Raw genomic sequence first — 23,593 nt, forward strand, 5'->3', positions numbered from 1 at the left:
CTGGCTTCTATTCTAAAATGCCAGAACATCTCTCATATTGCTTGGTTTAAGCAAAGTCACAGGCGTCTATGTGGAGGGAGGGGGGTTACTTATATTGTTTTACTCCCAAAAACCATCCTTGACTCAGTCAGAGTTTAAGATCTCTGCTAATTTGCTTCCCTCTTAAGTGTCTTTATATTGCTGTATTCATTAAAATTCTGTGGGGCTCCATCCTCTACTTTTGTGATTAATGGAGCTCTCTGCCCAGTGATGCCCTTAATGTGTGCTCCTTACACTTCAGGTGGCAATCAGATATTTGAGGAAAATAAGCTTTTACTCTTTTCAGGGACTCATGACAGCTTTAAATGCATCTCTTTCTAGGGTGCAAAAATGTTGCTTCATTATACGTGGGCCTGATCGAGGAATTCCTAACATACTCCCATGCACTGAACAATGGTACTAGCGTATGCTGGACTCTTCCAGGAGTGCACTCTGTCACAATTTACAAGTCATTCATGCATCCTACCTGCAACAAGTCAACAGTTAGACACGGACAGCACACTAGATTAGCAGTACTTGGTATCCTGGCTATTTTCTCGAAAGCTAGGGTTTCTAGGGTTGAACTCTCATTTGTGGAGTTTCAATCTCTAAGTGTCTAGCACACTTGGCCCTGCTAAACTGCAAGAGAGAGGGGCCCTTCCCACAATAACAGTAGAAGGGGTGCTAAATAGTGCTTTAAACAAGTGCTACCCAGCGAGGTGTTCATCCTGAAGAAATAATTCCCACACAGACTCCTGACAGGACACGTAGCCTGGTCCTCCTCCTCCAACACTATCTTCCACTGACTGCCTTCCAGTGAGCCAGTTTTAACTCTCCTGGACTTTCTTCTGAGATGTCACAGGCTCAGCAGCCTGTCAAGCTAGATCATGTGTTGTACTGCCAGCCATCAAGCCGCACTGCTAACTCCATTTGTAGCGCCCTTGTACACATAAAAGGAATACATCCCAAAGGCATCAGACTTTCTGCAACCCTCACTAAACCCACCATTTTAGGTGAGTTAAGATAAACATTCCCAATTAATAAAATAGAGGAGACATTTTTCTGTAGCAAGAAACAAAAGTCTTACATATTAGTTAAATGGGTTTGGAAGAATAATTTATTTTTTCAATAACATGTTTTGTTTCACCACTGACCGATATTTATGTTTCCAGCACAAAAGCTGTTCTTAAAAAAAGCCATTATTTCAACAATCCATGTTGCATCTCTGTATGAGTTACATTGAACTGAATCTTGACCTGCCCCCTGAGAGACACCAACAAAATAAAAAGAAAATACACAATACTGTTCAGCAGGGCTGTTTAATGGAAATGAGAACTTCCAAAGGTCACGTAATGTGAAGAGACGATAAACCCGAGTCTGAAGACATGTTAAAATGTAACTGTAATGCGCAGAATAAAAGAGAAACATATTTGAATACAAGTGTGAACATATACGTTTGTTTATTTGAGGTGCAACAATGTATACAAGTCACACACACGTTTTTAAACTAAGAGGTAAAAAGGACAGTGTTAACAAGATGGCAAGACAGAATAATTCTTGAATGAGATCTGATGTACTTTGCAATTTGTTTGCTCAAGAAACCTATGCTTTCTGTAGCATTAGGGTCCATTTATATCAACATTGGTTAAAATGTCAATATACTTAGATAATAATCCACAGAATGTTCCAATTAATTACCATTATTAGCTTAATAATTCTATCCTTGGTTGAGTTACCAATGTATGCATAGGTCCTAAGAATACTGGTTGAGAAAATACAAATATTATTTCTGGAACAGCATTAGAAGGTTGGGAGATGACATGGCTCCAGCGTTGCATGAAGACGTTCCCCCAGGCCATCACACAAAATCGTATGGGCAAAAGAGAAGCTGGACGTCTAGCTGTTATATTCAAGCAAACAATAAATCTCACTAAAACTGCTGACATTGCCACACAAGGTTGTGAGGCCCTCATCACCAGATACAAACCCTACTCCAACTTCCTCCCTTAACTTCCCCCTCCTTTACAGACCACCACCTAGCAATGTAACATTCCCAGACATGTTTCTAGCCACAGCTTCAAACATAATAACACTACACTCCAACCTATGCAATCTTGGGGACCTAAACATTTGTTTTGACAAAGCCAATATGCCACATTGGAAAAACTATCATCACTGGCGTAATCACACTGAACCTACATCAGATCATACAAAAACCCACACACATTGCTGGACACATCCAAGATGTAATTTCTGCAAATCTAGAACTAGTTACCTTTCAAAGGATTACTCAAGTCACATGGACAGATCACCATTTAGTAGCTTTCCAACATAAAACACCACAAATCAACACACCCAAAGCCCACCCTACATGCATCCGCCTATCGACCATGGAATAAACTCAATTGTGAAAACTTAGAAACACAACTAACAGACAACACAGATCTAGACACAATACGTTCCTTTCAAAAACGTTATGAGTGGCTATAGGAAGCTTTTGATATCCTAATACCACTAAGAACAACAAAACAGGACAAATGAAAACAAGCACCTTGGAGAAATACATTACTAAAAAAGTTAAAACAAATCGGAAGGCTGCAACGAACCTGGCTTAAAACCAAAAGCAATCAAGAAACTTCACCTATGCAAACTTAACAGAATATACAAATCAACAATTGAAAAAGCTAAAACAGGTACTTTTCAGACAGAATTCAAAATGCTAAATGAGCAAATAAATAATTTTATAAAATTCTCACCAAATTTTGGAAACCTAAATGCACAGAAGGAACTCACCGCATTACTCAAGAATTCACTGGCATAACATTATGCAAACTAAGCAGACAAGTTGGACTCCTATTTAAAAAAAAAAAAAAAAAAAAAAAAGGAAATCCACAAGTACCAACCACTTTGAAAAAAATCCCCTCCAAGAATAAGCCAACTCAGCCTTTCCATTCCTTCAAACATACACACCAAGGGATTATATGGATTGGATCTGGTCAAAGCAAGCAGGCTATCCAGCTGCCCTTCTGACACTTGTCCACCACACATTTTCAAGAACATTCTTTCATCTACCTCTGCAGCCACACCAGTAAGAAGAATCATCAATAATTATTTAACTTTGGGAATCTAAAAAAGGCATACACACGCCCATTATTTAAAGAAAATAAACCTAGACCCGCATGACTCCAACAACTATAGACCAATTACAAATGGACCTTTCCTGGGTAAACGTATAGAAAAAGCAGCATTCACCTGGTCACAATTCATTGAAGATAACTCCATACTTTCAGACTGCCAAACTGGATTCCATCCAAGAAAAGGCACAGAATCTGCCCTCATTGTCATCTGGGATGACATTAAAAACACAGTAGACCGCAATGGAGTTCCTGCACTACTTCTCTTGGACCTCTCAGTTGCATTTGACACAGTTGATCATGACACACTAATACAAAGAATCTACGAAACTGGCATGGAGGGGACTGATCTCGACTTCATTACATCCTACCTTCAAACCAGAACAAATGTCACCCATACTCCCCCTTTTTCATCCAAACTGTACTTCACAAAAGCAGGGGTCCCTCAAGCTTCAGTCATCTCACCCATAGTTATCACCAGCTACATTAAGTCATTACCGGCAATGATCAATGAATTTCAGCTCACATGATACAACTATGCAGATTACACACAAATACTCCTTAACTTGAAAAGCCCCCAAAGACATTGGAAACTAAAAAATCTTCAGTTGCCTCAGAGCCGTTGATAAGTGGATGACAGGGAGCCATCTCAAACTGAATGCTTCCAAAACGGAAATACTCACATGTGGTGAATCGAAAAATTATGACCCACACTCGGGGCCTGACAATCTGGGACCACCCCTAAAGTATCTAAGTAAGAAACCAAGGAATTACCATGGACTCCAAGTTAACAATAAATGCTCACAAGTCGACAAATTAGCAGGATCAAGCTTCATCACCATGAAAACTCTGCAACGCATCTTCCCCCACCTGGGATTTCCACACAAGTTCCAGGCTACGAGCTCTCTTGTATGTCTAAATTGGATTACCCACCCCAATGGCCTCCACACAAATCATCTCTGTCAACTATGAAAAGACTACAACGGATTCAGAACTGTGCTACCAGACTACTCCTACATGTAAAAGCACAAGCCCACATCTCACTTGCCTTGAGGACCCTGCATTGTTTACTAGTTTGTCAGATGAGCCAACTTCCAGCAGCTTTGTATCACCCAAAAAGCAATACATGGAACAGGACATCTTTTCATCAGAACTAAAATCACTAAATACATTCAATAGAGGAACCTCCGCTCAATATTGGTACCTCGACTCAAAACCCCACGATACAAGAAAAAGACAATAGGTGGTACATCTTTCTTTGTTCAAGTTGTCAAACTATGGAATGCAGTACCCCCAAATATAAGATCCACCTTATCTTCATAAATCTACTCATGGGTTGGCTCTTTCCAACATAACCACCATACTCTAACTGCAATGTACTACATATCCCTGTGTATGTAAACATTTATAATTTGATTATATGTACATATAGAGATATCTATATTTCTTTATAAAAGTATGTATCATAACAATGGTTTCTAAAATATATAGACTCTCTTTAGGCCTGCTTAAAAATATATATATCAAATTATATGCTTAACATGTTCGTAGGCCATTGCATAGTTTTTTTTATATAAGTTGTTTCATTAGATGATTATGAGTTTCTGTTTTATTCATCTATCACAATAACTATTTATATACAAGCACTTCACTACTGAAATACTGAGGTAAAGATAAAAAAATTTAAAAAAAGGAGTTATAAACAATATACAAATAAACGGCCTTCAAATACTACGACACTTGAAAGTCTGCGTCTATACAATACAACTTTAAATCTCAATATATTATCTTTCTTACATATATATTCCCTATCTAATCATGTATCTATATCTATATATATATATATATATCTATATATATATATATATGTATTACTTTACTCATAATGTAGAAAAGAAAGAAAAATCACTCTCTCCAATGTACTACTCTGTCTCACCCTATACCTCTCTCAATCTCTCCTCTATCTCCACTGTCTGATTCATCCCAAACCTCATTCTACAACTATAGCCTCCAAAATGACCCTTCCTAGATTCTTCCCTCCTGGCTCACCACAAACCTCGGTTTACTTCTATGATTTCCCAAACAAGCGTCTAAATTCTTCCATCTTCTATTCAATCCAACTAACAGACTCGCATGTCCACCGCTCAAATTAATTCATATTTCCCTATACTAATCCACCTCTAATCCTTTGTGGTTCCGGAGTAGAGTGCTACTCACCGAAAGCGCCTTGAAGCCTTGTCAGAAGTAGTAAGAGCTATATAAACAAAATTACAACTACATACAGAATGGGTCTCCGGTATCATAGTGGAGCCATGCAACGAGGTTGTGAATTGCAAATGCACTGACTATGATTCCATTAGAGTGATAGAAGGATAAACAATTTTTAGAAAGGTGATGAAAGTTTGCAAAGTGAGTTGTTGGCATTAAAGTCAATGGAGGTAAGTTTCCTTTTACTAGGGTAAATATTGGACAATAAGGGCAACACCCACTAAATGGGGGACAGTAGATGGGTAGTGAAATGAAAACACTGCAGGTGGGCAAGCCAAGAAAGGCTCAAGAGCCAGGCCTGGGCTATATGCAGTGCTTAATTTATATTAAAAAAGTAAGTGCCAGGGCCCTTCTCAGGAGGCCACTGAAGTGTGCACCACCCATTGCCCCTGCCAGCACTGTCAATGACAGTACCAACACAAGTAGTAATCATCATACTCCTACAAGTATGACATGTCATACTGGTCCAGGCCATCCAAACCATTAATAATGGCTTGGGCAGAAGGTATCGTCAATTTTTACTATATATTGAATTACAGAACAACTAGTGTTGTGGTCATTTCAAAAGCAGACACACAGCGCCATCATGTGGCACCTGTCATGTGTTGGTATTAATAATTAAGTGCCAAGCACCAGCAACCACCTGCTCAAATTAAGCACTGGCTATACCACTGGCCCTTGTCACAAATGGACTGGTGAGCCAAAACAGAGCTGAACCAAACACGGCAGGAAATACCTTTTCCCATCATTACTGTAATTTTAAAAGACAAATACCACTAGGAGCATCACAGTTGAGCGCACAAAGTCTAATAAAAAAGGTGTTTTTCTGCTGTTTGCGTGTCTGCTCCCAAGCAGTGCTACAGATTGCACCTATCTCACTTACGACCAGCAGGAAGTCACTGTTGGCTCTATGTTTCCAATTAATGTAATTAAGGTCCTGATTATCTCCTGCTTTATTGTTTGTTAAGTAAGGAGAAGGCAATAACATTAACATAAAAACAGGCTCCTGCTTCCGTTATCTTCAATGTTGTTCAAGAAAGGCATTTTATAGATATATCGACTCAGACTGAATTAACTGAGATACTCTTATTTACTGAAGCCAGTGTACCAATTCACGTGAAGAAATAACTTAACACAAAGCACTGTCCTTTGTTGGTAAAGAAATACAGAAGAAAAGCATGAAAAAGCTGACTAGGACAATGTACAACAAGGAAACCTAAGCTCAAAACAACGCCTCCCCACTAGACCAAATTGTGCGGTTTTACACAAATTCCTTTAACTCCCTGTGCCTCATTTCGAGCATCAATTCGGAGACCACTTTGAAGGAATTTGGTTAATAATACGTGCTATACATAAACCTTATTTACTAATGCTTTAATATACAATAACATGATTCTGCATGAAATAATACCCATATGTAAGGTGCACATTACAAATGGGCATCGTTTGCTACATGCATGGTTCAGCTGTCAAGGCATTAGAGGCGGTGAAAGGTTCATGCATACTGGTCAAGCCACAAGCAATTTGTGGCTGTGACCCGCCTTTGGGTTCAATCACTGCTCACCTGCAAAGCTCTTACCCGCACTGAAACAGGTCTAATCTGGGGCAGGGGAGTAATCTTTCTCATCACAGTTCAATGACTCGAGAACATCAGTCTTCCTCAAAATTTAGAGCAGTATGTGGGCAAAAGTCACTAAGAGTCTTCTGCCATACACTGAAAAGGTAAACAGAATAGGCAGTGCTCACCTGACAAGAACAGGCCCCTGTGTACTGCACTGCAGGTTTACAATGCACATCTGAGCTGCAACAGGTTTAAGAAAAGGTCACTGCTCTGAAAGCGGTTCTCACGCAGCCTAAGGCACATCAGTGGTTGATATTGTTTTTTTAAAAAACACAGTAGAGCAGTGGTAGTCTGGGGAGAGGCCCTAGACCTAGCAAATGAAACATTTGGTATTATGATGGAAATGCGAAAGACCCAGGATCAAAGGGAGACTTTTACCTTGTGCACTTTCTAGGATTAATAAAACAATCAACATAACCTAAAGCCAGTTTTTTTTTCTCAAAAAGAATCCTTAGGCCTCAAAGCAACTGAGGAGACCAACGGGAGGTAGATACGTTAGCTGAAACACGAGACTGACAGTTATCTGAAACACAAAAGGGAGCGATTTGTCCAGGACCACACAACTCAGACAACAGACACTGGGAATTTTAACCATGTTTCTTGATGCCGAAATATGCAACACAACCATTAGACTTATTGCTTCTCATCCTCTTCCAAGGTGCTAGCTATCATTTGTGCAGCAGGCACAGTTATAATTGTCTTTTCAGTGCTGTAATTAGAAAAGATTCACTCCGGGAACCCATACATTGATAGTCAAGGTATGGTAGAGCAAAGGGGGTTGAGTCACGAGGTGCAGAGCTTGAAAATCAAAATCTGACAGGGTATACATTTTTAAAAAACAATCTGCTGCAAAGAAATTGGCAACAAGGACATAGGTGACAGTAAATCTGTTCTAGATTACTTAATTGGTCACAAAGAGGCTGCACTTTAAAATATCGTACGGGATTAAGACACCTACTGTAGAAATCATTTTGTGGGCGGCAATTCTGAGGGGATTATAAAAGTGGTAAAATAACTCTAGTGATTAACACAGTTCTACAAGAGCTCTGTGTTTTGTCCAGTCACAGTTTTAACTCATAAAGTAGCTGCAAAGCACGTCCTGTTACATGCAGATCACAGATTTGTATTTTTTTTAGATAGGTAAGTGGGCTACTGCTTTTGACTCTGAGATCAATTTGTGACTTCCAGTTCATAAGTTGCAATCCGTCCAATACAGCACAGTGATCTATTTACCTGCATCAAGGAGCTGCATACAAACTATGAGTAATGGGTTTAGATCCTTATTCTTTTCTCAGTCTGTTGTTAGTCTAAAATGCAAACAAGGGCTCTTTTTGGAAGTAAATGTCTTTTTAGTACAGACATCCAATGTTGGTGTGTTCGGTGTTATATCGTGACTTTGGGTTTCTCTCGACCATTCACTCTTAACATGTGTCTACGAATAAGTGATATGCGATTCCTACATCTTGTAACACTCATTGTATTACATTACATTTACTCTACATCATTGTACACACATATATGATTTATTGTGCCTCTGTGTGTGATGTAAATAACTCTGCCTCCCGACACTGGGGTGAGTAGAGCTATAAAGTAACGAAATAAATGGAAAAAAAATAATAGTTGCCATTTAAATCATTATTTGGGCAATTGTTCAATCAGATAAATCTTGCATTCGTACAGTGCAAGCAGGTCTGTTACATAGGGAGTTGAATAAAGCTAAAGACCTGCCTAAGTAGTTTCTCTAAAGTACTTCTGAAGTGATAACAAGCTGTGCCCCCTTGGTTTTCTTCCATTGCCCAGGCATGTAAGAGTGAGGCTCCAGATGGTTCCCAACCAGGATGATACTTGAGCAAAGGGAGGACTGATGGCACATTGAATGAGGCCTTTGCTTTGTACCAACCATGTTAAAATAAGAAAGCCCTCTCGCTGCTTGCAGGCCGCTGCTCTGAACGGAATGCAAACAACGTGCGGGAGCTGCTGAATTATAAACCGATTTAGGAAAATGACATCAGGACAAATTCAACAGGTTCTCTGGCTCAGCCTGATCCCTCTACTTTGCAACACTGTGGGCCTGATTCTAACTTTGGAGGACGGTGTTAAACCGTCCCAAAAGTGGCGGATATACCACCTACCGTATTACGAGTCCATTATATCCTATGGAACTCGTAATACGGTAGGTGGTATATCCGCCACTTTTGGGACGGTTTAACACCGTCCTCCAAAGTTAGAATCAGGCCCTGTGTCTTTTACTACCCAACGAGATGGATGGAGCCATTCTCCTTGCTTGTGTTAGGGCTCCTAGCAACCCTGTTACGCCACTGCTCTCTTCGCATTTCTTTCTCTGTAAAACAAACTACTTAAAGAACCCCGAAGTGTCTTTGTAGTAGAAGGAAAGTAGCCAATGAGATCTGGGTCTAACTGGGTACGAAGAAATCACCAATGTAGCCCTCTTTAAGCCCCCTTATGTAGTGAGCTTGCCATTTCCAGTTCTGGCTAATGTTATTCATCTATCATGCTTTTGAATGATCACATTTTCTTTAGTCTCCAACTTAGGGAATATGCACTGGTAAGGCGTTTTCATTACGTAAACTGCCTTCCCTTTGGTCCTGAAAGTTGACAAGTACGATCATGATTTTAAAGATGTCAATATATTAATATATTCATTAAAAAAATATCCCATGTTGATCGAAAAGCGTCTGTCGTATTTAACTTGTCGATATAGCATGTACAAGAAGTATCTTTTGCTATCCCTGTCCTACTGTTTTCCTGACTTGCCCAACTGCAGTGAACACGCGCAAACTCAGGAGCAGGCGTGTTTTATCAAGCATGTGAAGCATCCAGTCTACGAGAAGTTTGGAAGAAGGCTTTTCCACAGTGGCGCGTAGTCCCTGGGTTACCCTCAACAAATGCTGTTATTAATCTGGAGCACTGGACCCTGGGCGAGTAACGAATGATACCCACAGCTCCCGTACATACTCCAGCGTAATAGCTTGCAGAGCATGTGTAATGATGAAAACACGGGTAAACTTGTGCTTTTGAAGTTTATTTCCTTACGATGATCTGCGCATCCTTTCTCAACCGTCTCCAACATCAGAATGCCCATTCCTCCTCCTCTGACGTCCCTCATCCCCACATTCTACATTCCACCCCTCAACCTTCCACAGTACTTACATCATATAACACACTTTCCCTCCTTAAAACAAAAACAAAAAATGAAACATCAAACACTAAAATACATATAACAACAAAATACAGAAAATATATTGTAAATCAAAGCCTAATGTAAAAAACTTTTTATTTTATTTTTTTTAAACAAAGTCTTTGAACTTGGCAAGTTGACGTCTCGTCCTGACATAGGACTTTACCCGTGACGCAACAGAATTATCATCCATAGTAACATTAACATCACTATCATCCAATTCCATATTAGCCTCTCCTTCACAAGACCCATTTTCCATGACTTCCTGTTGTTCACAACTTGCCCCTTCCTTTATACATTCACAAGATTGCATATCATTTCCAAACATAACTAACGGATCAGTTCCACAATTTTCGTCTTGATATTTACTATTCCCTGCACACTTTGCCAATCTGCTCACATTCCACACTTTACCATCCTGTGTAACAACACTATTTTTTTAACACTTTTATCACTTTCAACGCCCTGCCAAACTTAGACACACCTTTCCTCACAAAAACTGGCTCACGCACCTTCACCCAATCACCAACTGAAAAACTAGGTTCTTTCACTTTCCACTTGTCATCATATCTCTTCTTAAATTTCTCTTGTTTCCACCTCACCCTTTCTCTGACTTCCTCCACTGGGACATTCTCCCAGTCCTTTCTCAGTTTCTTCTTAAACCACCACGGACACAATTTAGACACAGGATGTCTTCCTTTCAGTAATTTGAACGGACTCACTTCCGTGGTACTTTGCGGGGTAATGCGATAATACCACAACTTCTCCCTTAATTTCTCTTTCAACATTCCCCCAAATCCTCTTGCCAAGAAAATACTATCCTTAAGAACTCAATTGAATCTCTCTACTTGACCATTACTTTGAGGATCATACAGGGGAGTAGTAACATGTTTGATATTACTATATTTAAAAAAACTTTGCATTTCACCAGAAGTCAGCTGGACGCCATTATCCGAAATCAACACCTCCAGGTATCCTTCCCTAGCAAATACCTCATTGAAAAACTCAATGATAGCTGCAGATGTCGCCTGGGCAACCAACTTCACCTCTGGCCATTTGGAAAAGTAGTCAATTAACACCAAAGCATAACGTGTATCTGTTGGAAGGGGGGGAAAAATGGGCCAGAAACATCAAAGCCCAACTTCTGCCATGGACAATTCGGCCAGGGAACAGGTGCAAGAGGAGCAGGTACTGTTTTCAGAATTTTCTCTGCATTCACACACACACACAAAACACTCCCTACCTACCCGGTCTGCCATTTTGTCTAACCCTGGCCACCAAAAACAAGTGCGTATCAATCTTTTCATAGAGGACATTCCTGGATGACCACCATGTGCCAATTTCAAAATCACCTCTTGCATACCCTTGGGTGGAATGCACTTCCCATTCTTAAACAACAACTCATTTTCTATATCCAATTCATCCCTAACTTTACCATATGGTTCTATCTCAGCAGCTATACTACTCCTTCCTGGTCAACCGTCCCTCACATATCTCTTAACCTCTTGGAGAACCAAATCCTCCTCATCACACCTCATCCACTCATCCTCTTGTATACTACCAAACTCGGCAGACATGTATCCGGACACAGCAGATACTACCTCACTTTCCAAAATACTCACAACACCTTTTCCTTCATCCTGTGGAAGATGCGACAAACAATCCGCTACAGCATTACTTTTACCCAGCACATACTCGATTTTAAAACAATACTCTTGCAACTTGGAAACAAGTCTGGCAATAGGGCAGTGGCATTCCAACCTCCACCTGGAGATAAAATACCTACCAAAGGCTTATGATCTGTTTGCAGAATAAAATTGGACCCCCAAATATAGTCCCGAAAATGCTCCACAGCCCAAATGCATGCTAGCAATTCCTTCTCAATTACTGCATACCTTCTTTCTGCATCCGTCAATGTGCGAGAGGCAAACGTAACATTCCATTTGTCCTTCCTACATATCTGAGACAAAACACCACCAATCCCATACATGCTTGCATCAACGGTTAATATGCATTGTGCCCCCACACAGAAAGGCCTCAAAGTAGGCGCCTGCACTATTTCTTTTTTAATCCTCTCAAATGCATTACTCTGTTCTTCTGTCCACACATACTGGACTCCTTTACGTGTAAGCTCCCTCAAAGGCTCCATTTTTGTAGCAAAATTCTCAATAAACTTGCTATAATACTCACACAAGCCGGTGAATGATAATAATTTCTCACGATTGTCAGGAGCAGGAGCATTTACTATTGCTTCTACTAGGGATCGTTTTGGTACCACCCCTTCTCCCGAAATTGTATGATCTAGGTACTCAACAGATTTCGAGAAGAACTTGCACTTCTTCTCCCTTAAAGTCAAACCACTCACACTCAGGACTTTACAAACATTTTCTGCATGCTGTTTGTGTTGAACCTCATCTTTTGAGAAGACTAAAACATCATCTTGAAAACACTTCACATATTTGTCCATGTCTTTAAACAGATGAAACATCGCTCGCTGGAAGACTGATGCTGCTGACGCCAATCCAAACGGCATCCTCTTAAATTGGTATAAACCTTGCAGGGTGATAAACGCTGTGAGATGTCTAGTGTCTTCCGTTAATTCAATTTGGTGATACGCTGATCCCAAATCCAGTGTGGAAAAAATGTTTGCCCCCTCCAACATACTAATAATCTCATTAATCTTGGGTAAAGGATGGCAATTCACAACAATGTTAGCATTTACAGCTCTCAGATCCACACACAGTCTCAAAGATTTGTCCTATTTTCGTGCTAAAATGATCGGAGAAACCCACTCAGAAGATTTAATCTCTTCTATCACACCCTCATTCACCATTTCTAATAAGATCTGCTTTAACTCTTCTCTGACACTGATGGGAACATTCCTAAGTTTCTGCATTACAGGTTTGGCATTAGCCTTGACTTTAATTCTGTGGCTATAGTTGGTCAATTTGCCCAATTTACTAGTGAAAACCTGTGGAAACTTAGAAGTAATCCACTCTGTTGCCTCCCGTGACTCCACCACTAATACAGGTTCACTACACCGGGGATTCAAAATTACTCCCAATTTTCCTTGGTCCCTCCATCCTAGGACATTAACACCCTTACCTGCAACATACAATTTAATGTTGGCACGTCTCTCTTTAAAAATGATTACAGTTTCGATGAAACCAGTCACATCAATAGTTCTCCCCTCAAAACTTTCAGCAATAATATCTGGTTCCTTCAAATCGGTCATATCCCAAATTCCTTCAAAAACGTACTTAAAATAATCCTGTGTAACAATTGTCCAAGGTGACCCCGAATCTGCCATTAACTCCAGCTTCCTCCCAGCGATTTGTCCCTCACATCTTGGTTGTTTTATCCGTTCGCACACTATTTCATCCCCATGCTTGAGTGACAACACCATGCCCTTTTGCTCACTATCACACTTCAGCCAATCATTGCTATATTTTCCACTACTGACACACGCCATCTTTCCTTTGGCAACATAGTTACTTTTCTTGAAATCTTTACATACCCGAGCAAAATGTCCCAACCTTCCACATTTCATGCATTCTTTCCCAACTGCCGGACACTGGGGCGACGATGCAAGATGGTTCACACTACCACAACGGAAACAGGATAGTTTCTTCACCCTATCTTGTTTCACCCATTTCCTACCAACACCAGTATTCTTGACACCAGGATTACCACTCGAATTACCACCCATCATTGCACCCACCACCTCAGATTCTATATTTTTAACTTTATCGACATCCTATACAGATCTCATCCACTTCTCAGATTGCTCTAGAGCTTTCGCAGTAGAAATTACATCTTGCAATTTAGGATCTCCCATAACCCACAGATGTTCTTGGATCTTCCTACTTTTCACATGCACTATAATTTGATCCCGTATCATCTCATCAGTCATATCACCAAAATTGCAATGTGTAGATAATCCTCGTAGTGCTGTAAGGAACTCGTCAAATGTCTCATCTGAATGCTGTGCCCTGGTATAAAACTTGAATCTATTTAATGCTAGACTTGCAGTAGGTTTGAATCTCTTGTCCAATCTCATTAGCGCTTCCTTGAAAACATCCACTTCTCCATCCGTTCGATCTTGTATCAGTACTGGAGGTAAAGTTCTGAAAACCATCTGCCCCTCAGAGCCTAAACAATGTAATAAAATATTTTTCTTCCTTTCTTGTGACATATCGTCATCATCAATAGCTTTCATTTAAGTTAAAAACTCTTCCATCCACCTAGTCCAATGTATTGGTGGCTCTCCCTTGTTCTGTAAAAACTTTGCGGGAGGTTCAAACTGCATCTTTTCTCCCTTTTTTTAATATATATCTATATATAGAAAGAGAAAAAAAATAATTAAAAAAAAATTATGTAACCGACTTTTCTTGTCAATAAAGTTAATCCATATTTGTCACAATTATATTCTTCTTCCTTATTTTTCCTTTTTAGTCCTTCTTTAGTGACACTGATAGAAGGAATTGTCTAAAAGTCCTCTCTTTGCGCCTAGGGGTCAAAGTCCCAGCTCCGCCCAGAACAACATGCAGAGAACAGCAAGGATGGCAGGAACGGCAGGAAGCAGCTGTGCTCCAGTGCAGGGCTGCACAAACAGGTAGGGGATATTTCTAATGTGATCATCAATTTGGCAGACATCCAAATAAATCCAATGCGGTGCGATGTGATGGATCGCTACCGCACGTAGATCACAACACGTACTAGAATCCACAAAAGGATGTCGCGCTGCGCGTTGTTCAAACTGGGCCGCACGACCGAACCCACAATGGCAGTTCAAGCGGGCAGGCAAAGGCAGCGAAGAAGGGAGGAAAAAAAAAAAAAAAAACTGAAAGCCCACCTTCACTGCTGTGCTTCCATATCATGCACCCATTCAATTCATGTTTTTCCATCCGTAGGAGTGGCGTGAAATACTTCTCCTTCACTTCCTCCGTAGTGTGCGCCCGGAGAACGTCCTGTTATTCCTTTAAAAGTCCATTCCTTTTTTAAAGAGTTTTTCTTTCCCTCGTTGCCAAAATGTAATGATGAAAACATGGGTAAACTTGTGCTTTTGAAGTTTATTTCCTTACGATGATCTGCGCATCCTTTCTCAACCGTCTCCAACATCAGAATGCCCGTTCCTCCTCCTCGGACGTCCCTCATCCTAGGATCATCTTAAAGGAAGGTGCTGTACCCAAAGTACATAAAGTGAGAGGGGTACCACTGGTGTTAAGAGATGCACTGAAAGTTGAATTGGCAAGACTGCTGCAGTTGGGAGTGATAGAGGAGGTGGAATCGTCAGAATGGTTGAGTCCGGTGGTGTTGGCTCGGAAACCCAACGGTAAGATTAGAATATGTGTGGATCTGAGGGATTTAAACAAGGAGATATGGGTTGATAGACATCCTATCCCCAACATAAATGAGTTGTTGACCAGCATTCAAGGTGGTAAGGTGTTTTCCACATTGGATTTATCCAATGCATATCATCAAATTGTACTGCATCCTGAGTCAAGGCATCTCACCTCTTTTATTACACCTGAAGGGGCATTTAGATTTGTGCGAATGCCATTTGGGTTGGTATCTGCTTCGGCAGTGTTCCAGAGGGTGATGCAGAGTTTATTGGGAGCGGTTAAGAATGTGAAATTCTTTCAAGATTATGTTTTAGTGTGGGCAGAGAATGTGGAGGAACATAACTATGTGTTAAGAAGGGTATGTTTGATCCTGGAGGAAGCGGGCCTTACGGTTGAGATGAATAAGTGCAAGTTTGAGTGCAGTACAGTAGAATACCTGGGTCATACAGTGTCTGGTGATGGGATTAAGTCGAGAGTTGGACTAATGGAAGCTTTTGAAAAGGCACCCAACCCTGTGGATAAAGATCAGTTGAGATCATTTTTGGGCTTGGCTGCATATTATGCAAAATTTGTAGAGAATTTTGCTGATATTGCCCAACCTTTAAGAGCGTTAATGAAGAAAAACCAAAAGTTTGAGTGGTCTGAGAAATGCCAACAAGCATTTGATACATTAAAGTGCAACATCATCGAGGCTGTAGAATTGAAACCATTTGTAACGAAAAATCGTACAATTATTTCCACAGATCCGAGTATGTATGGCTTGAGTGCAGTATTGATGCAAGTGAGTAAAGGGAAAGAGCATGTGATTGCGTTTGCATCAAGAACGCTTAAAGGTGCAGAAAGCACATATTCTGCAATTGAAAAAGAAGCTCTTGCATGTTGGTGGGGGGGGGTTCAACATTTCAGGAATTATGTTTGGGGTAGAAGGTTTGTATTACGAACTGACCATAAACCCTTGGTGGACATCTTTACAACAAAGGGTGCAAATCGCGCGTCTCCTCGAATAGCTAAATGGCTCTACAGATTGCAAGAGTATGATTTTGTAATTGAAAATGTGCCGAGGATAGCAAATGTGAATGCTGACTGTCTATCTAGATTACCAATTGAAGGATTTGTGGGTGAGGAAGATGAAGAATGGTTGGTGGCGGACATACAAGCTATGGAAACAAAAGCACTAGAAGAGATTGTATGGAAGAGGGAGATGGAAGAGGATGTGCAATTGAAATTGTTAAAGGATAATTTGAACAAACATTGGCGGGAGTTAAGAGAAGATGTGTCAACTGTGTTGTCAGATTTCAAGAATGTGTGGCCAGAATTATCGGAACATAATGGTGTTTTGAGAAGAGGTGACAGAGTAATAGTACCACGCAATTTGAGAAAGAATGTATTGGGGATTTTGCATGAGGGTCATGGTGGAATGTCAGGAATGAAGAGGAAAGCTAGAGAGGATTTTTGGTGGCCAGGCATGGATCGTGATGTTGAGATTTGTTAGAAATTGCGTGTGTTGTGCGTGCAGCGATAAAACACACGTTGGAAAGAGCACTCCTGTGGTCCCTATACCATTTCCTCGTGAGCCATGGCAGAAGGTGGGCATGGATGTGTGCGGTCCACTTGAATTGGATGGATGTGGTAAAACCTATGCCATCGTGATGATGGATTACTATTCTAAATGGCCAGAGGTCAGTTTAGTGCGTGAGATCAAGTCTGCCGTGGTCATTGAATTTTGTGAAGAGGTGTGGAGGCGAGAAGGTTATCCGGAGGGGCTGGTGACTGATAATGGTCCGCAATTTACGTCTAATGAATTTAAGAACTATTTGGAGAACTGTGGGGTTAAGCATATCAAAACTGCTGTTGCATATCCCAGGGAAAATGGACTAGTGGAAAGATTTAACAGGGTGTTGGGAGAGAACATTCAGTTGGGTGTGCAAATAAGGTTGAGTAGGAAGAAGGAAATCAAGGATATGTTATGGAACTACCGCACCACTCTGCATTCTCTTACCATGGAAACTCCGTTTAAGTTATTGAAAGGGAGGAAACCGTGTACCAAGGCCGTGCCAGGGTGAATGGGCAAGGCTGGTAGAAAGAGAGGAGATTGAGGATTCGTGTTGCTGAAGGGCAAGGGAGGTATGATGGTGGAGAAATGGGTCGTGTCGTGGAACGAAATCTGGCAGTTGGTGATTGGGTAAGAACAAACAATTGGGAGAAGTCGAAAAAAGGCTTGTCCAGGTGGTCCGTACCCAAGCGCATAACGAAAGTGAGTAAATATAGTGTGGTTGTGGATGATGGAAGAAAATGGAATGTGGGTAGTGTGGTGAAATGTAATGAGTTGGAAATGAGAAAGTGGAAGAATGTTGTATGCGAGCATGGCGAGCATGGAGAAGAGGGGAGGAAAACGGTGTTGGAGGAAAAGAAAAAAAGAATGGTCGAGAGACCAGATTATTTGAGGGACTACATTGCATAGGCAGTGTAGGCAACACATATATTATTGCTGAAGTTTTTACATTTATGTCCATGCAGCGTATTTTGTTTCAGTCGATCTGTTGGGAAATCATATTTAGTGTAAATAGTTATTGTATCTTATTTTTATTAAGTTTATTTTGTTAAAGGAGGGAGATATGTTGGGTTATGTGGTGGAATGTTTTGGTGGAATGTTTGACATGTAACGGTGTCTAGGCAACAGGACGGAATGCAGGGAGTGAAAAGATTGTGAGCAGTGACAGTTGCTGCTGGAGCTGCCAGGGTTGGTACAGTCTTACTTACTGAAAATAAACCTTTGGAAGAGAAAACCTGGATTCCAATACAGCACAGTGATCTATTTACCTGCATCAAGGAGCTGCATACAAACTATGAGTAATGGGTTTAGATCCTTATTCTTTTCTCAATCTGTTGTTAGTCTAAAATGCAAACAAGGGCTCCTTTTGGAAGTAAATGTCTTTTTAGTACAGACATCCACTGTTGGTGTGTTCTGTGTTATATCGTGACTTTGGGTTTCTCTCGACCATTCACTCTTAACATATGTTTACGAATAAGTGATATGCGATTCCTACATCTTGTAACACTCATTGTATTACATTACATTTACTCTACATCATTGTACACACATATATGATTTATTGTGCCTCTGTGTGTGATGTAAATAACTCTGCCTCCCGACACTGGGGTAAGTAGAGCTATAAAGTAAGGAAATAAATGGGAAAAAAAAATAATAGTTGCCATTTAAATCATTATTTGGGCAATTGTTCAATCAGATAAATCTTGCATTCGTACAGTGCAAGCAGGTCTGTTACATAGGGAGTTGAATAAAGCTAAAAACCTGCCTAAGTAGTTTCTCTAAAGTACTTCTGAAGTGATAACAAGCTGTGCCCCCTTGGTTTTCTTCCATTGCCCAGGCATGTAAGAGTGAGGCTCCAGATGGTCCCCAACCAGGATGATACTTGAGCAAAGGGAGGACCTATGGCACATTGAATGAGGCCTTTGCTTTGTACCAACCATGTTAAAATAAGAAAGCCCTCTCGCTGCTTGCAGGCCGCTGCTCTGAACGGAATGCAAACAACGTGCAGGAGCTGCTGAATTATAAACCGGTTTAGGAAAATGACATCAGGACAAATTCAACAGGTTCCCCGGCTCAGCCTGATCCCTCTACTTTGCAACACTGTGTCTTTTACTACCCAACGAGATGGATGGAGCCATTCTCCATGCTTGTGTTAGGGCTCCTAGCAACCCTGTTACGCCACTGCTCTCTTCGCATTTCTTTCTCTGTAAAACAAACTACTTAAAGAACCCCGAAGTGTCTTTGTAGTAGAAGGAAAGTAGCCAATGAGATCTGGGGCTAACTGGGTACGAAGAAATCACGAATGTAGCCCTCTTTAAGCCCCCTTATGTAGTGAGCTTGCCATTTCCAGTTCTGGCTAATGTTATTCATCTATCATGCTTTTGAATGATCACATTTTCTTTAGTTTCCAACTTTGGGAATATGCGCTGGTAAGGCGTTTTCACTACGTAAACTGCCTTCCCTTTGGTCCTGAAAGTTGACAAGTACGATCATGATTTTAAAGATGCCAATATATTAATATATTCATTAAAAAAATATCCCATGTTGATCGAAAAGCGTCTGTCGTATTTAACTTGTCGATATAGCATGTACAAGAAGTATCTTTTGCTATCCCTGTCCTACTGTTTTCCTGACTTGCCCAACTGCAGTGAACACGCGCAAACTCAGGAGCAGGCGTGTTTTATCAAGCATGTGAAGCATCCAGTCTACGAGAAGTTTGGAAGAAGGCTTTTCCACAGTGGCGCGTAGTCCCTGGGTTATCCTCAACAAATGCTGTTATTATACGGGAGCACTGGACCCTGGGCGAGTAACGAATGATACCCACAGCTCCCGTACATACTCCAGCGCAATAGCTTGCAGAGCATGTCAACGTGGACCTCCAACACTGCTGCTGACAATGCTAACCTTGTAGGCCCTACATTAACGCACGTGGAAGGCAGGGCAAATCAAAAACATGTGCAAAGCCGGCAACCCCTTACCTGCAGCGTGATCAGGAAGAAACAAGCCACTACATCGCGCGTGAGCGTTACCCATGCAAGTCAATTCATGAGTTGGGAAGTGTCACGGCAGCTCCCATGTTAGAGTCAGGCGGCACGTCACTGGCATCAGCAGCGCATTTCCCAGGCACGAAAGAGAGATGGAGGAAAGTATCGATATACCGCTTTCATTGCCGCGAGCGCCTCCTCGCGTGCAACCTTTGAAGTAATTCCAACTCACGATTACAGTTCTTTTGCTTGTAATCCTTTGCTCCTTATTGGTGTTGTTTAACATCGGGTAGCCTACCGAGGTTTGTGTATCCCCTCCTCCCACCACTATTGGCCTCAGCGACGACTCGGGCGTCCTCCCAGCCGTGCCCCACTAGAAATAAACAGACCGTAATAACAGCACACCGAGCCCATGTATGGACTAGTGCGTTATATCACTAAGTTTCTGTACACTTTAGAAATGAATGTGACTCGCGTCAATATATTTAATTTGCCACATCAACAAGAAAACATCTCTATTTGTGTCTGCCACCACTGTCAGTTCTGAGGTTAGTGAACTAACAAATTACACGGAAAGCCGAACCAAGGTTCTTGGCTCTAAGACAGGGTGAACAGACCTCCTTATCACGGCCACACCACTTTTCCGTTCCTGGACTTATCTATTATATAGCATTGTTATCAGGTGTGTTGGGCCAAGCCACTCAATTAAAATGAACCACGCCTACAACTCCCAGAATGCACTGAAATGTAAAGGCTAAGTCCAGGAATAGAGAAGTGGTGCATAGCTGCCATGTTACCCAGGTCCATCCATGATGTGCTGCCTCAGCCCAGGTATTTTCCTCTCTATCCTGGGACTTGTAGTCCTGTTTTTTAACGGAATAAACAAAACTACAAGTCCCAGAATTCAAAGAAAAAACCTGGACTGGAGCTGCACATCACACATGGACATAGAAAGTGTGGCAGGGCTGGTGGTGGTTAGGTGACATTACACATTTTCAGTTTATCAAATTAGGGCCCCACCAATGATTCAGGAGAGATGTCAATCCCCTAAGAATGTTGTTGCCTCAAATTAAATTAATTATTCAATAAGATTACATCAATTAATGTAAAGCACATTCTGCGTAACAATGAATACTGACAAGAATTAAAATCAAACCACAGGGCTCATTGAAAGATTTAAAGGCATTACAGAAAATAAAATAAATGGTAAGAAGCCTTTCAATTAATCAATGCCATGATGCTCAGAATAACATGTACGAAATGAATAGGTTGAAGAAAATGCAGTTCAGCTCTAAGTAAATAAATCAAAGTTATAAATCATAGGTCAGACTGATGTGGAATCGCTTCTTGAAGTCAAGGGAGAGTGAGCCCAACTCCCTCAAGAATGGGCTTCTTTTTATAGTTCAAAATACAATAACATCCATACATGAACACAATAGTGGTAATTACAACCCTGGCGGTCGGTGTTAAAGTGGCAGTAAAACCGCCAACAGGCCGGCGGTAAAAAAAATGGAATCACGACTGTGGCGGAAACCGTCAACATAGACAGCCACTTTAACACTCCAACCGCCATGGCGGTACAAACAAACACCGCAGCGGTAACCGCCAACAGACAGGTGGAACACAATGTACCGCCCACTGTATTACAACAGTCCAATCCGCCACCTTTTCCGGGGCGGATTCACCGTGAACAAAAACAAGGCGGAAACAGGACTTGGAAAGGAAAACGCTCACCTCTACACACCCCACGAGGAACCAGGACGCCATGGAACCCGAGCTCCAGATACTCCCAGCCTTTATCTTCCTGCTCCTCTACGAGGAACAACAAAGACTGTAGCAAAGACCACAGTGAGTACTGCACCTAGGACACAGGGGAGGGGGGAGGGAAAAAAGAGTGACACACACATGCAACACGCAACACTCCCACCCTCACCCACTACAACACACACACAAGTACATGTAGATACATTACATTTACAACCCCCAAACCCCCCCTGGAAGAATGCAAGGACAAAAGGAAATGAGTCGAACGTTTGCAATCTATTCAAATACAGTAATCCAAAATATATATATATATAAATATTCACACTATAAACAAATATATACACCAAGAATACAAGTCCAAGGTATTCCACCATCATAGTCCATGGACCACTGGGCCCAAAATGCATGGGCGAGGCCCACACTCAATATCAAAACGGAGAGAACACTGCTGGGGCATCAGATAGAAATACAACAGGCACCTCAGCCGGATGAGTGCACGACGCCAGACCACAAGGGGGCTCCATGCCTACTGCTGTATTCTGGGGTGTACAAAGCCCCAGTTTCACAAGGCTTTCCAGTGGGTGGGTTGCCCACGGCTTTATCCTGGGGAGTGTAAAGCCACAGTCTCACAAGTCTTTACAGTGAGTGGGTTGCCCATTGCTGCATCCTGGGAGTGCAAAGCCACAGTCTCACAAGTCTTTACAGTGGGTGGGTTGCCCACTGCTTTATCCTGGGGAGTGCAAAGCCACAGTCTCTCAAGTGGATGCCTTACTCCACTGGTTCTGGAGGGGGCTTTGTGCCCAGAGCGCTTCATCCTGCCAAGGACAGAGGTAGTGGATGGGATACTCCACTGGTTCTGGAGGGGACTTTGTGCCCAGAGTGCTTCATCCTGCCAAGGACAGAGGTAGTGGATGGGATACTCCATTGGTTCTGGAGGGGGCTTTTTGCCCAGAGTGCTTCATCCTGCCAAGGACTGAGGTAGTGGATGTAAATCTCCACTGGTTCTGGAGGGGGCTTTGCGCCCCAGAGTGCTTCATCCTGCCAAGGACAGAGGTAGTTTATGGGATACTCCACTGGTTCTGGAGGGGGCTTTGTGCCCAGAGTGCTTCATCCTGCCAAGGTCAGAGGTAGTGGATGGGATACTCCACTGGGTCTGGAGGGGGCTTTGTGCCCAGAGTGCTTCATCCTGCCAAGGACTGAGGTAGTGGATGTAAATCTCCACTGGTTCTGGAGGGGGCTTTGTGCCCAGAGTGCTTCATCCTGCCAAGGACAGAGGTAGTGGATGGGATGCTCCACTGGTTCTGGAGGGGGCTTTGTGCCCAGGGTGCTTCATCCTGCCAAGGACAGAGGTAGTGGATGGGATACTCCACTGGTTCTGGAGGGGGCTTTGTGCCCAGAGTGCTTCATCCTGCCAAGGACTGAGGTAGTGGATGGGATACTCCACTGGTTCTGGAGGGGACTTTGTGCCCAGAGTGCTTCATCCTGCCAAGGACACAGGTAGTGGATGGGATACTGAACTGGTTCTGGAGGGGGCTTTATGCCCAGAGTGATTCATCCTGCCAAGGACAGAGGTAGTGGATGCCTTTCTCCACTGGTTCTGGAGGGGGCTTTGTGCCCAGAGTGATTCATCCTGCTCGTGGCGGCCTCAGAAGCCTCGGAAGGTTTGGCGCTCATTGGCCTGCGGTGCTTGTGGCGGCGGTGTCCTGTT

At 42.0% G+C, this 23,593-nt stretch overlaps 1 protein-coding gene across 4 annotated transcripts in view; it reads right to left on the bottom strand.

Moving 5' to 3' along the window:
* THADA (THADA armadillo repeat containing) overlaps window positions 1-20,698 on the bottom strand; it is a 1,551,972-nt gene extending 1,531,274 nt beyond the window's left edge. For 2 of the 4 annotated variants that reach the window (XM_069233992.1, XM_069233990.1), the window contains exon 1: window positions 20,116-20,697. The gene's annotated coding sequence lies outside the window, so the exon portion shown is untranslated. Of the gene's footprint in view, window positions 1-20,115 lie in introns of all 4 variants that reach the window. The other 2 variants (XM_069233989.1, XM_069233988.1) reach the window with 1 other exon arrangement.
* Between the last annotated feature and the right edge of the window lie 2,895 nt (window positions 20,699-23,593).

Source organism: Pleurodeles waltl, chromosome 5 (assembly GCF_031143425.1).
Source record: "Pleurodeles waltl isolate 20211129_DDA chromosome 5, aPleWal1.hap1.20221129, whole genome shotgun sequence".
NCBI lineage: Eukaryota > Metazoa > Chordata > Amphibia > Caudata > Salamandridae > Pleurodeles > Pleurodeles waltl.